Genomic DNA, 14622 nt, shown 5'->3' on the forward strand with positions numbered 1-14622 from the left:
GTACACAGAATTCTGCAAGTTGTTCCTGAACTTGTGTCTGATAGTTGTACCCTTTCAGACACCCTATCAAACACTTAGGGATGTCTCCACATAGCCAGCTGGCATGTCTCCTATTCTTTTCCAGCTCCCCTATTCCCATCTCTGACCCTAAAAGCCTTTTTGAACAGAAATTGTCACCGTGAGTAGCATAGGAGCATCAAGATCCTACTGCATCAGTAAGTCTGGATTGACTCATGCCACCAAGGCAGTTCTCACAGTTTTCACACAGCAGTCCCTCTGCTTGGGCCTGGCAAATATGTGAGCCATTTCCTCTAACCACAGTTAGATCAGGAAGGGGTTTTAAACCATGGATTCAAAAATCCATCCCAGTCCTTTTTTCCAACCTAGCCATGGACTAGTACTTCAGTTGCATCACCATTAATGTTAATCATGGTTCACTCAGAACACAATTTGCAAACCCATTTCTAACCATGGTTGTAAACTGGTTTAAAGTTAACCATGGTTTATGTTTACATCAGCACAGCTCTCCATTCCGTCATGGCTGGGAGATCCTGGGCCAGTCACTCTGTCTCAGCCTTTCTACATTGTAGGGTCACTGTGAGATTTAAAGGGAGAAGGAGAACCTACACCTTCCGAGTTCCTTGGAGGAAAGGCAGGATATAAATTAATGAATGCAAGAAATACTGCTGGAAAAAGGGAAAGGAGGGGGAAATTTTCATGCAAGGGGAAGGAAGAGGGAAGGAACACACGGGCTGCACGCAACTCCCAGTCTTCTAACCATGGGAGAATAAAAATGTTGTCTGCACCAGGCCCATGTCTTATGATCCTGACCTGATCCAGTTCCTTTGGTTGATCACACCATTCATGAAATACAAAACATCAAATCCTTTCACATCACACTCTCTTCATTTCCTCATTCATTCTTTCTTGTTCTCTCCTCAGCTTCATACCCACTGTGATAGGAATTCATCTTCCACTGAAGTTTGTTTGTCTTGGAATCACTGTGTGATATGTATCTTGCTGTCAAATAAAAGATACACACTAATGTATAGAAAATTCTCTGTAGGGCCAAATTACTTCTTAGATCATTGGGTAAAAGTGATTGCTATTTGTTATCATGTACTGACAGTGGATAAAAGATGGGACTGAGGAATTATGGACTTGAGGATCTATTCAGTTACTTTCTGGAAATTTTCCAATGATTATCATCCAGGATCTCTGAATTTCCCAAATACTGTTCTTAGAATAAATAATCTAATTTGGCTTAACAACGTACATTCATAAGAACATAAGAACATAAGGACAGCCCAACTGGATCAGGCCATAGGCCCATCTAGTCCAGCTTCCTGTATCCCACAGCGGCCCACCAAATGCCCCAGGGAGCACACCAGATAACAAGAGACCTCATTCTGGTGCCCTCCCCTGCACCTGGCATTCTGACATAGCCCATTTCTAAAATCAGGAGGTTTCACGTACACATCATGGCTTGTACCCCGTAATGGATTTTTCCTCCAGAAACTTGTCCAATCCCCTTTTAAAGGCGTCCAGGCCAGATGCCACAACCACATCCTATGGCAAGGAGTTCCACAGACCAACCACACGCTGAGTAAAGAAATATTTTCTTTTGTCTGTCCTAACTCTCCCAACACTCAATTTTAGTGGATGTCCCCTGGTTCTGGTTCTGTATTCGTTTAACATACATATTAACTTCAGATTTGTGTATGTTTTGTCCATGCTCCCTTCTCAATCATTCAATTTTTTCCTTAGTGCAGGGTGGGGAAAAGAGTCCTCTTTCTGATACCCCATCCAAACTGCAGCCATTTTCAATCATTTTTTGCCCAGCCAGACTCTAAAACAGAAAGCCCAGCTGTGATGGCAGGGAGCAGGGTGAGGAAATGACCTGGGGCAGAGAGCACTTATTGCAAGAGACATTTGGGAGGTGCCCAAAGGGTTGTGTACCTCTCTCTTTCTCCCAACAAGTTCCTGCAGTTGTCCCCATGTCATCCGGCCCATTTACATTATTTTGGCAAACAAAAGTTGGGGAACACACAGTCACATTTATGGAGATAACATGTAGTTCCTAAACTGTGTAAATAAATACCCCAAGCACAGCAATCCAGCATTTCATTTATCAGAGGTCAGCAGAAGCTGCCTCCATTCCCAGGCCGTGTACAACTGCCATGAAGACGGGCAAAATGCATATTCATCGATCCCTCGGTAATCAAGTATTGCAGAGTGCGTACTCTTATTTGTCAGTTCCCTGTTTATTTAAATATATATTTTCACACAAGTTGGAAAAATAAACAGATTCAGAATAATAGTGTTTTGTTGTTAAACAGCATTCAGAATATAGATACACCAGTGAGTTTGCATACTTTTCCCACCCACGCCCACCCAATTCACATCCCATGCACCCCCCAATAAAAACAAGTAAAGGTAATGCAGTTCTCCTGAAGAAGGAATTTGCCCACCATGGATCCAAACCCACATACAGCAATATACTCTCTAGAAAAGGTACTAGAGAATATCTAGGCTCCTGGGGTGGTGCAAGACAGATCAGGGCAGGCAAGAGGTATATCTAGGCTCTTTGGGTTTGTACAGACAGCACAGTTTTAGAGACATGGAAGTGCTCTTGTCATCCTGCTAGGCAAAATAGACACTCCCCCCCCCCACACTACTGCAATACTGCAAGCCACTTTTCTCAAGATTTTCATTAAGAGAGATCTCCTGAAATATATTTCTGCATGAAAGTCACCAGCACCTATTGACTAGTCACAGATGATGACATAGCATTTACCTGTCAATGCCTTTTGAGCCTGCTTTCAAAACATTTGTTCAATACAGTGTGAGCACTTGCTTAGCTTTTCCACATAAGCGCTTGGGTAGCTCTTAAATAGGGAGGTGTCAAGCTAAAACTAGCCATGACCAAGTCCTATGGAAACCAATGGAGCCAGTTCTGTCACAGTGGAGCTTAGATGGAACTGGGTGTTAGGAAGCAAACTCAGGGTTCCCAACTTTCTCATATTTATCAAATGTGGTAAATGCAGGTAAGAAGAATTAGCAGGCAGGAAGAGATGCTGAATCCTTCTCTTGCCTGCCAGGTATTCAAGCAAAAACCTTTCCAAGCCATCTTTCCTCATCTCATTCCTCCCCCCTCCCCCCAATCAATCTCAAAAATGGGAAGTAAGCGACATTTTACTGGGGGAGAACATTTGCAAGAGAAAATCAGCACACATAGGCATGGTTAGAACACAACACACACACAAACACACACACCGCTGTCTGTTCTCCTGTGCAAATGCTTCCATTGCCCCAATTTGCATTACCTCACCCAGGGTGGCATCAGAGCCCAAGTCAGGTTGGGTGCTGGCCAAGGACCCATACCCATCAGAGCACCAACAAAGCTGGGCCACAGCCCTTAACTGATCTGTGAAGAAGCTAAGTATTCCCTTTAAAACATTCCCAATATGTTGGGAACAAATAAAAAGGAATTGCTGTCCCAGCAGCTATCCTGCTTTTGTGTTTCTATGTGAATTACAGCTGCTTTAAGCCTCTTTCCTGTTTGTTGCAGATACATTTTCCCCTGGGGGAGAGAAGGGCTTGCTTCCATTGCTCTGAAAAAACAATGATCTGTACAAGCCCATGAAACCTTGTTCTGTCTGCTTCTGAGGTTTGAAGACTTTTTAGAGCCTTCCTGGCCCCATTTTCTAGATTGCCCTCTCTTCAAGGAATAGTATCGCTAGTGTTGGAAGACCATTCCATGGGTGGGAGGGTGGCTCTGCTCTAGAAGGCGCAGCTAAAGGGTTTGAGGCGAGATGGGGGAAATTCTCTTTGTGCTAAGGAATGCTGGTGGTTTTGTTCTATACCAGAGAGCACCATTCTAGACTATTCATGATGAATGTTATGGTCCTAACAACCACCCAACACAAGCTAATGGTGCTATAGTCAGTCTCAATCAATTTGAGACCACAGAGAATTGTGCAGAGGGGCTTTGCTGGTGCATGCATGCAATTCTACCACTGCATGGCTGATATGCTGTTCCTGGCACGTACCGTCAAGAATACAGAAGCCTTCCATGTACTGTGTCTGCACATCACAGGAGGGACTTCTGTGGGCATGGCATCAGTGACACTATTTACATCAGCAGTCGCCTGGCTTCGTCCGGCGCCAGAGCTGTGAGACTGGGACACTTCCAGACTGGCTGACGTTATTTCTAACATTCCCTTTTCAAGAATATGAGAATAAAATTGTCCCACTTACAAACGAGAAAACGCAATAGTGGTACACTCTTAACAGTTAGAGTTAACTCTAGCTCTAGAGTTACCTCTAACTGTTAACTCTAACTCTTAACAGTCTAACAGAAGGAACCAAACAGATTCTGATGGCACAGTTCTAACATACTTCCTCTCAGTTGCTTTACCCAAACAGCAAATAGGGAGACTAAAATAGGATTATGCTACTGAGAAAATTTGGCCAACTTTTTGGATTAGGCTGGGGAATAGAAGGGTATGAGTACCGGGCACTTCAACTCTTTTCTAGAGAATCAAAGACCCTGGACTCTAACCAAGACTTTTTCTCACTTCCCAAAACTACTTGAAATCCTGGAAAACTACTTGAGATTTACATCCAGGAGCATATACAGTATTTCAGAGCAGATCATAACAAGATTGTCACCATAGCGATACAACACACACTTTGGTGGCAGCCATGAATTGTGTAAGGAAAGAAAGGAGGTGTTCTGGACAAGAACCAGGAGGTTTGAATTTGGAATCTTGTCCAAGGCAGATGCAAAGAAAATTCAGGAACTATGTAGATAGAATCTTTAAACTTAGGCAGTACTTTAATCAGATGATATCAAATGAGCATTTTCATGCAGGGCTAGGCAAGATTCTGGTAAATTACACTGACTACGCTATTGAAGGAAAGGGAATTGGATAATACTTTTGGGAGAGGTTTTGAGAATGGTCCCCAGAGAGGAAAATTTCAGCTCCAAATCAGTTGCGACTGGTTACGAACGTGATCACAATCATTATTAATTGTATCCATCTGAATACGTTTTTGGGGTTCTTGCTGCAGTGGATTGGTGGTGTCACCCTCTTCATTTCTGACTCCATGAAGATAAAGGGGGCACAGCTAAAGTGGATCTCCTAGATCTCCAAGAGCTAGATCTAGATGAATATGGACACCAGGAATTAATAAGAAACTGAGCATGTATCCCGAATTCCAGAGAAACCAAATTTAATTCTGTTTTAGAAATCATTGTTTGTGCCTGAAATAGCAGTTTCAGCATTCAGAGGTGAGGGGTGGGTGGGTGCGAGAATGTGTGCATCAGAGGAAGGTGGTGATTGCTTATTAAAAACTGTGCATGAATGTTCTGAGTAATTTGTTTTAGTCCGTAGCATCTGTGCATCTTTGGGAGAGGAGGGAGAGAGATGCATCAAAACAATTTAATTGTGAAGGGGCTTGCTGGGGACCTAACCAAGGTGCATCATGCTAGGGACTGCTTATTCTAAACTACTGAGTGGCTTTTCATCTAGATCAGAAAGGAAATGACAGGCAAAGTAAGCTGACCAACATTAGACAGATGTTCTCAGTCAGGAATTCATTAGCCTCCCTAATTAAAAGAAATATTTTACTCTTCCCAAAAATAACACCACATCTGCTGCAGTGGCTTTTGATTCCAGTGGTGGTGGTGAGATGTCCTACATTTCTCCTTCCTGATGATAAACATGATAAACAGGCCTTGAAGGGGATGGATTTTGCCTGTGACTGCCAACAAAATAATATGCACTGCAATCATGGCCAAACTGCTCAGAGGTAAATTCTCTCACCTTGGGGTAGCTTATCTTGCCAAGTGACAGAGTGGATTTAACCACAGTATCAAATGCAGGTGCATGGTCAAACTGCCTTCATTATGGATCACACAAAATGAGTCAGAAAGGGTGGCACGTACCTCAGATCATCTCCCACACTGAGAGTTATGGACCCAGATCCCATGGGTTAATTTTAACATTGCCAAAGGGGAAAACCAAAAATCAAAGTGAGGAGCTAGTTCTTTCCCAGAGCTGGAGAAGATTCTAGATGCTGGTGAAAAGAAGCGGGTGGGATCTAGCTGAAATTATAGGCTCAGTACTGCTCATCCCTGAGGTCTGGGTGGAGCACAATTGGCTTCCAAGGCATCCATCTCCACCCATCAATAACTCAAATAGAACCAGTTGTTGAAAGCCAGTCCACCCTTGACAGGGAATGGCAAAGGTCAGTAGTTACGTTCTTTCTGCTGGCATTCCTTAAGTTGTGCTAGACCCAATGCAATCTCTTCCATGTTTTCTCTGGCTCCAGACTGGACTCCTCTGGGATCTTCTAGCCCACTTCCTCCCAACTTCACTAAGCCACCCTCCTGTCACCTTAAATTAGGATTCATGTCAGTCAGAAGACCCCCACCTCATCTTTCTCCCATTGGCTCATCTCACCCTGTGTATTTGGATCCAGTAGATTTCTGTCAAGCACACACGAACATGGATCATATCCCTGTGTGTTTCTTCCAAAACAATCTCCACTATAATCTACTGGATTCTAACCTAAATTCTCAAAACCACCTCACCAATCTACTGTGGCTCAGATAAAGATAAATTCATTCTTTGGTCCCAATTAAGTAAGATTTTCTCTACTTCACTTTTCCATGCCAGAAATGGATTCACCTTCCTGACCTGAATAATTGCATCTTGCCCGCCTGACGTGCAATCTACTAGCATTCTCAAGGTTCCTAACAGGTCCCGTTTTTCTCTCATCCAACTCTGGGCCATATCCAAATGGCAGATACCAGCCCTCACCTACTAGCCCAGAAGTGCAAAAAGCTATGCTTGTTCTGATATAGCTTGTTCTCAATGCATAGCTACTTCTCTCTATCACACTGGGCCCACAGGCAGCCCCTCTTAAAGTGTAGAACTGTAGGGTAAAGGGCCCAGAGCAGGATGAAATCACAGGTGTGCATGGACTGCAGGAGCAGGGAATGTGCTGGTCGCACATCTGCTTTCCTTCAAAACTGCCAGCCAAACATGTTCTATAAACTAGTTTCAAACTGTTACCCATCAAGGAATACAAAAAAGGACCAAGAGTTCATATTAAAATTCTGAGTGCTCCTTCCTGTTCAAAACTATGCTTCCCAGGAGCAGCCATGACAGGAAGCCCAGTTTCAAGTTGGTTTAAATTTGTAGTGTAGATGGGTTCAATCTCCTTCTCTCCTGCTTGCAATCTCATTAGATTGTAATAGGTCCCAATGGATTGCCTTCCTCATGTAATGGAATGTCATTTTCATAGCGATTCACAAATTAAACTGGGAACCACCAATAGGGGAAGACTCCATATCTCACTCCCTAGGCCATTACCATTTACTCATTTTTGCAAACATCCAAACACAGCAAAACCCGCTCTTTTTTGTCAGTCCAACCATCTAAATATAAGATACAAACTTCAACTTCCTGTCCCCAAAGGGGACCACCTTGGTTTATCTCTTTGGCTTCCATTCCCCACTTGTTCCTCAACAGCTGTGGGAGATGGATCGACAGGGTTTTCCTTTTCATAGTGGTGACTCTTGTCTGCACAGGTCAGCTGCCGACTGTTCATCTTCCTTGGCTGCCTCAGGGCCAATACTCTGTTCCTCCTGTTGCGGCTCAGCTGCTGCAGCCTGGATGCTGACACACAAAACCAGAGTCTGTAAGAAGCCATAGAGGCAAGCAAACTGCACAAGATACTCCTGGACCAACCAGAGGACCAAGTACATCCCATAGGCGGTGACTAAGAAACAGGCAAAGCCGTGCAGCCAGACTTTAAGGGGACCCCCGAACCCTAGGATATCCAAGGCCAGCCGGAAAGCTGGAGAGGAGGCACACAGCAACGTCACCACGCACAAATCAAAGAGGTGGCGAGTGAAGTTGAAGCAGATTTGGAAGTGTTCTGGCGATTCCACGGACGGCTTGTGGGGAGCAAGATGCTGTGGGATCCCAGCCAACAGAGAGTGCTGGCCTGCAGTGGACCTTTGGCCCCATCCAATGGCTTCCAAGAGCTGGCGGCCACTCCACCACCTTGCTTTGGGAGGTGCCTGGCATTCTTCTGGTTTGTCAAGATCTCCTTTCAATTCCTCTGCCTGCTTTTTCAAGTCCGTTGTCTTTCCTCTCTGCCAAGGTAGTCTAGGGAGCCATGACTTGACTCTGCTCAAGAACATGGTGCAAGGAGGGGGGAATTCTGGCTCTTTTCAGCAAGGGCTTCCAGCCAGAGAAAAAAATAATTTAAAAGTATAAGTGGGTACTTCTAGATTGACAATTCAGCCTCACTACCCAAGAAAGACACCTCGAGATGTGGAGTTTTTCCAAGATCAGCTCCTCACTGGAAACATAAAATGGACAAAGCTTTGCATGTCTGAGTCCCACCAACATTAACTTGGTTTGTGGTGCTTCATGCCTTCAGTTCCTGAGGTGGCTGGCTTGGTCACCTAGTAAACCAAAATTATGGCTGTTCCACGAATCAGGGCTCATCTAAGCTTGGAGCTATTCTAACTCTTGGCTGTTGAGAATCCGTTTTTCAAGGAGACCTCTCTTTCCTGCATGTGTCTTGCTTCTCATTCATTCAAAGGTTTCAAGATGTGACATTGTCCCCATCAAAGATGGAAACGTTTGCTCCAAAACGGCCTCCCCCTGAAATGAAGCAAGCAATTTTCAATCAAGAAATGTACTGCAGGAGGGAATGGGGAAGACTACACTTCATTCCTTCACCTGCAGTCTGAAATAGAAAGCTAAGCTATACATTTATAAACAGGTCTTTGCTCTATTTTTCCTCCCTCTCATGAGCTTCTCCTAGCATTGTCTGTTCAAAAGAGAATGCATCAAACAGACACTTGATTGAGCTGAAATTCCAAACCAAAATTCTGCAAGGGGTTTCATACTTTTTATTGTTTTCATCAAAAATGTACACTGCACTTTATTGCAGTGTGTTTCTCAAACTGTGGGTTTGCAAGCCAATCCACTAGGTGGGTTGCAAGCCAATTTCAGGTGGGTCCTCATTCATTTCAACATTTTATTTTTAATATATTAGATGCTACCTTGGTACGTGACTGCATTTAGAGAAATGTGAAACATCTGTACTTTTAACAGGCTACTAAGTAAATGCTTTTAACAAAGGTAGTCAATGGGGCTTACTCCTGGGTAAGTGTGGGTAGAATTGCAGCCTCAGGGCCCAGTCCTATCCAGTTTTCCAGGCCCAGTGTAGTGATGCCAATGGGGCATGTGCTACATCCTTTGGTGGGGAGGCAGTCACTGAGGCCTCCTCAAGGTATGGGAGCATTTGGTCCTTTACCTCAGGGCTGCATTGCGGCTGCACCGGTGCTAGAAATTTGGATAGGATTGGGCCCTCAGATTATTATAAATCTTCCTGCTTGATGATGTCACTTCTGGTCATGACATCACTTCTAGTGGGTCCTGACAGATTCTTATTCTAAAAAGTGGGTCCCGATGCTAAAAGTTTGAGAACCACCACAGTTTAGTGCATTTGACTGAAAGGCAATATGTAAATGTAGTTAACAATAATAAATAAATCTGTCCAGAGTCTTCTTACCCATGAAGGATACCTAATTCCAGATATTTTCCTTTTCTGATTATCCCTTTTGGATGGCATAAATCCAAAATACATAATTAGATGCTGTTCCAGAACCACCATTCAGAGTGCGATACCATAGTCTTTCGAAACTGAAGGTTGCCAACTAACAAGATGGTTATCAATTGATTGGCCTCTGCCTCCCAAAAGACATTCCCATGGCATAATGTATGTGTAATGTATTTTGCCACATCAAGTCAAAACCTGCCTGTTTTATCTTCTACCTCACTCTGCTGCTACATGGAAATTATGCTGCCCAAATTATCTCAGCCCTCAAAAACTCAGCTTTGAAAAGGTATTAAACTCTTGAAAAACAGGTCTGAATGGCTAAAATACATGAAATTAATTGTTGACTGGCAGGTGAAAAGAACATCTAAAACACTCAAAATTAGTTAGGAACATGTTTATTTAGAACCCAGGCTGTCCATGATCTATCCTCAAAACACCTCTGCCCTGGTGTGAAGTAAAAATAATGAAGAGAATGCCTCTGAGAACATTTAGAGTTCTTTTCACCCCGGCACTATGTTACCACAACTAGCACATACCTCTGGAAGTAGGGAACAAAGCACCCAGTCTGACTCACAAGTCATCTCATCTTCGACATTCAATACCGATTCAAATCCGATGTTGCATGGCTTCATATCTAGCTATCCACATCAATGGACCCCAATTGTCTGTGCAAGCCTTAAGAGGATTTAAAGGCTGACTAGTCAAATCTTCCTTTGTAAAGGGCCCATCTCAAAGGCTGCATTTAAAAATAATAATCAAAGGGAACAATTGTGCCTTTTGAGCATGTTCTGTGTCTGCAGGGGGGATGCTTCTCAAGAATACTGCAGGATCCTTCTTGGTGAGACTTTCAGACTGAACTACTGGTCTATGCATATTTATGTTGCTCTATGAATGCTTGGGGCAGGGCATCCATTCCATGAATCATTGCAAACTTGCAGGCGGGACTCTGGTAAAAGAATATTTAGGATATTGTCTGCTGTTTGCTGTCTATGGCTATGGAGTGTGCATTCATGGTTTTCTTGGGAGGAGTGGGGAAGGTCTGCAAATCTTCACCTAAATTATATTGAGACTACAGAAGGCCCAAACACACACACAGAGTACAATACCACCTGGATTGTCTCACATTCTACAAAGCTGGCAGGTGTGGGGCCTTCCACCTCAGCACTACGTAATCACAACTGGCAGGTAACCCCTGCAAGCAGGAAACTAGCTATAATTTATCAATCATAAATATATAAATTATAAATACTGTAAGTACAATTGTATAAGTACAATTATATTTATAATTTATATTTGTGATTGTATATACATTCTAAGCACTGTAAAACGGTGATGTCGTTTTACAACATAATTTCAGGAGTTCCCAAACAGCAGCCCAGGGGCCATATCTGACCCATTGGGCCTCAGCAACTTGTCTTTTTTGTCAGAGCATTTGTTCGTGTTTAACATTTTTATTAATTATATATCATTTCTAAGTTTAAGGCACGACATTCTTTCTTTGTAATTGTCACATTTCTCTTTTGTTCTGAATCATATCATGCTGATTCCAAAAAAAATCCAAATGAAGCTTATTCATTCATTTAAATTACAGTACATTTATAAAATTGAATTTTTTCAGCCTGCGAAAATATGCAAAATATACAGTGATGTGGACCTCGTACGGAAGGTCTGATGTGGACCTCATACTGAAAAGTTTGGAGACCCCTGATTTTATATACTGCAACACATTTCAAGCATTTGAAATGCTCAAGAAGGGAACTTCTAATTTGTTTAGTTACAAATTCTATTTATAAATACAAGTATATTTATACTTATAATTCTTTATACATACTAAGTATGTATAAGTACTTTTTTACAACACTTATAATTTAATATACCATATACCACTTTTCAAGCATTTGAACAACTCAAGAAAGGAACTAATACTAATTTATAATTAGTTAGAAATTCTATTCATAAATTTTAAATACAATTTTAAATTTTACATACAAGTATATTTATAATTCTATATGCATTTTAAGTATTATAAAATAGTGATGCCATTTTACAAGATTTATTATTTAATATATGGTACCACATTTCAAGTGTTCAAACTATTCAAGAAGGGAACTTCTTCTTGAACTTCTCCTATTCAAGAAGGGAACTGCCACAGGATGTGGTGATGGCATCTAGCCTGGACGCCTTTAAAAGGGGATTGGACAAGTTTCTAGAGGAAAAATCCATTACGAGGTACAAGCCATGATGTGTACGCGCAACTTCCTGATTTTAGAAATGGGTTATGTCAGAATGCCAGATGCAAGGGAGGGCACCAGGATGAGGTCTCTTGTTATCTGGTGTGCTCCCTGGGGCATTTGGTGGGTCTCTGTGAGATACAGGAAGCTGGACTAGATGGGCCTATGGCCTGATCCAGTGGGGCTGTTCTTATGTTCTTAACTAATTCTAATTTATAGTTCTATTTCTAAATTATAAATACAAATATATTGATAATTAAATATACATTATAAGTATTATAAAGCGGTGGTGCTGTTTTACAAGACTTATAATTTAATATATGGTACTACATTTCAAGTGTTCAAACTACTCAAGAAGGGAACTAATTCTAATTTACAGTTATAGATTCTATTTCTAAATTATAAATATAATGTATATTTAATTATCAATATATTTGTAAGTATTATAAAGCGGTGGTGCTGTTTTACAAGACATAATTTAATATATGGTACCACATTTCAAGTGTTCAAACTACTCAAGAAGGGAACTAATTCTAATTTACAGTTATAGATTCTATTTCTAAATTATAAATATAATGTATATTTAATTATAAATATATTTGTAAATATTATAAAGCGGTGGTGCTGTTTTACAAGACATAATTAAATATATATACTGTAACACGTTTCAAGCATTTGAAGTACTCAAAGAGGGAACTCATTCTAATTTATAGTTATAGATTTTATAAATTATTAACGTGTGTGTGTGTGTGTGTGTGTGTACGCACACTATAAGTATTGTAAAACGGTGGTGCTGTTTTACAACACTTACGATAATTTATATACCACATTTAAAGCACTTGAACTACTCACCCACACATTGGGGGGGCAACAAAATCTGATCCCCTCACAGGCTTGCAGGTTCCTGAGGCTCCCTGTGGAGGCGGGGCTGGAATTCCCCTCACAGGCTTTCCCTGTAACTAATAGGGGGCAGGCTCAGTGGGGGAGGGGGTTCCTCTCAATCTCTCTCCTCCCCCCCCCGCACTCATCTCTGGGGGGGGGGGTGTCCCACATTGTCCCAAACCCCATTCCTGCCTCCTCCTTCGACTATTCCCCCCCCAAAGCTGTAACCAATGGATCACCCCCTCACCCTCCCTCCAGCTCAGCAGGCTGCCCCTCAAGATCCCCCCCCCATCTCCCTCAGCAGCAGCAGCAGCTGCCAGGCTCTTGCAGGCACCGCAGTGCAGGCAGCAGCAGCCCCCCTGCCCCAGCTGGGACGACCCCCAGGGCTTTGGCTGGGCACCTACCAGGAGCTGCAGTCGCCCAGGGCAACGTCTCCCTCCTTCCTTCAGCTGGAGGGGGGCAGGGGCTTCCTGGGCTCCTTGGAGCGCCAAGCAGAGCAGGGAGAAGGGAAGGGAAGGGAAGGGGGCTCGCCCAGCCCAGCCCTAGTGGGGAGGGGGAGGCGCTGAACTTCCTTCCTTCCTTCCCTCCTTCCCTGGGCTTCTCTGGCAGGGCTGGCTTGGAAGAAGCGCCTCCCCAGAGCCGGGTGGAGTCTCCAGGGAAGGAAATCTGGGCCAGGGGAGGAGGAGGCTGGCTGGCTGGCTGGCTGGCATCTGCCTTGCAGTGCTGCTCTCAGGGCTGTGCCTCCCCTGGCAGGACAGAGGCTGCAGTCCCAGCCACACTGACAGGGGAGTGGGACCCATTCACTTTAATGGGACTTGCTTCTGAGTAGGAGTGGGTTTTAAGCCTGCAATCCTGTCCACGCTGACAGGGGAGTGGGACCCAGTCACTTCAATGGGACTTGCTTCTGAGTAGGAGTGGGCTTTAAGCCTGCAGTCTCAGCCACACTGAAATGAGAGTGGGACCCATTCACTCTGATGGGACTTGCTTCTAAGTAGGCATGTGTAGGAGTGGGCTTTAAGCCTGCAATCCTGTCCACACTGACAGGGGAGTGGGACCCAGTCACTTCAATGGGACTTGCTTCTGAGTAGGAGTGGGCTTTAAGCCTGCAGTCTCAGCCACACTGAAATGAGAGTGGGACCCATTCACTCTGATGGGACTTGCTTCTAAGTAGGCATGTGTAGGAGTGGGCTCAAAGGCTGCAAGCCTATGCACACTTTCCTGAGCATAAGCCCCATTGTCTCTAATGGGACTTACTTCTGAGTAGACATGCATAGGCTTGGGCTCCAGGACTCCTGGGTTCTCTGTGAAAGGGCTGGGAGGACTGTCAGGAGCCTGGGTGCTCTGGGTAGGCAGCTGGTTAAGAAGAGCAGCACTGTAGGAACCAACCAGGACCATCATGTATTGGCAACCTTCAGTCTCGAAAGACTATGGTATCGCGCTCTGAAAGGTGGTTCTGGCACAGCGTCTAGTGTGGCTGAAAAGGCCAATCCGGGAGTGACAATCCCTTCCACACCGGGAGCAAGTGCAGTCTGTCCCTGGTCTGTCTCCCTGGCTATGGGCCTTCCTTCTTTGCCTCTTAGCCTCAGACTGTTGGCAAAGTGTCTCTTCAAACTGGGAAAGGCCATGCTGCACAGCCTGCCTCCAAGCGGGCCGCTCAGAGGCCAGGGTTTCCCACTTGTTGAGGTCCATCCCTAAGGCCTTCAGATCCCTCTTGCAGATGTCCTTGTATCGCAGCTGTGGTCTACCTGTAGGGCGCTTTCCTTGCACAAGTTCTCCATAGAGGAGATCCTTTGGGATCCGGCCATCATCCATTCTCACGACATGACCAAGCCAACGCAGGCGTCTCTGTTTCAGG

This window comes from Tiliqua scincoides, chromosome 2, assembly GCF_035046505.1.
Source record: "Tiliqua scincoides isolate rTilSci1 chromosome 2, rTilSci1.hap2, whole genome shotgun sequence".
Taxonomy (NCBI): Eukaryota; Metazoa; Chordata; class Lepidosauria; order Squamata; family Scincidae; genus Tiliqua; species Tiliqua scincoides.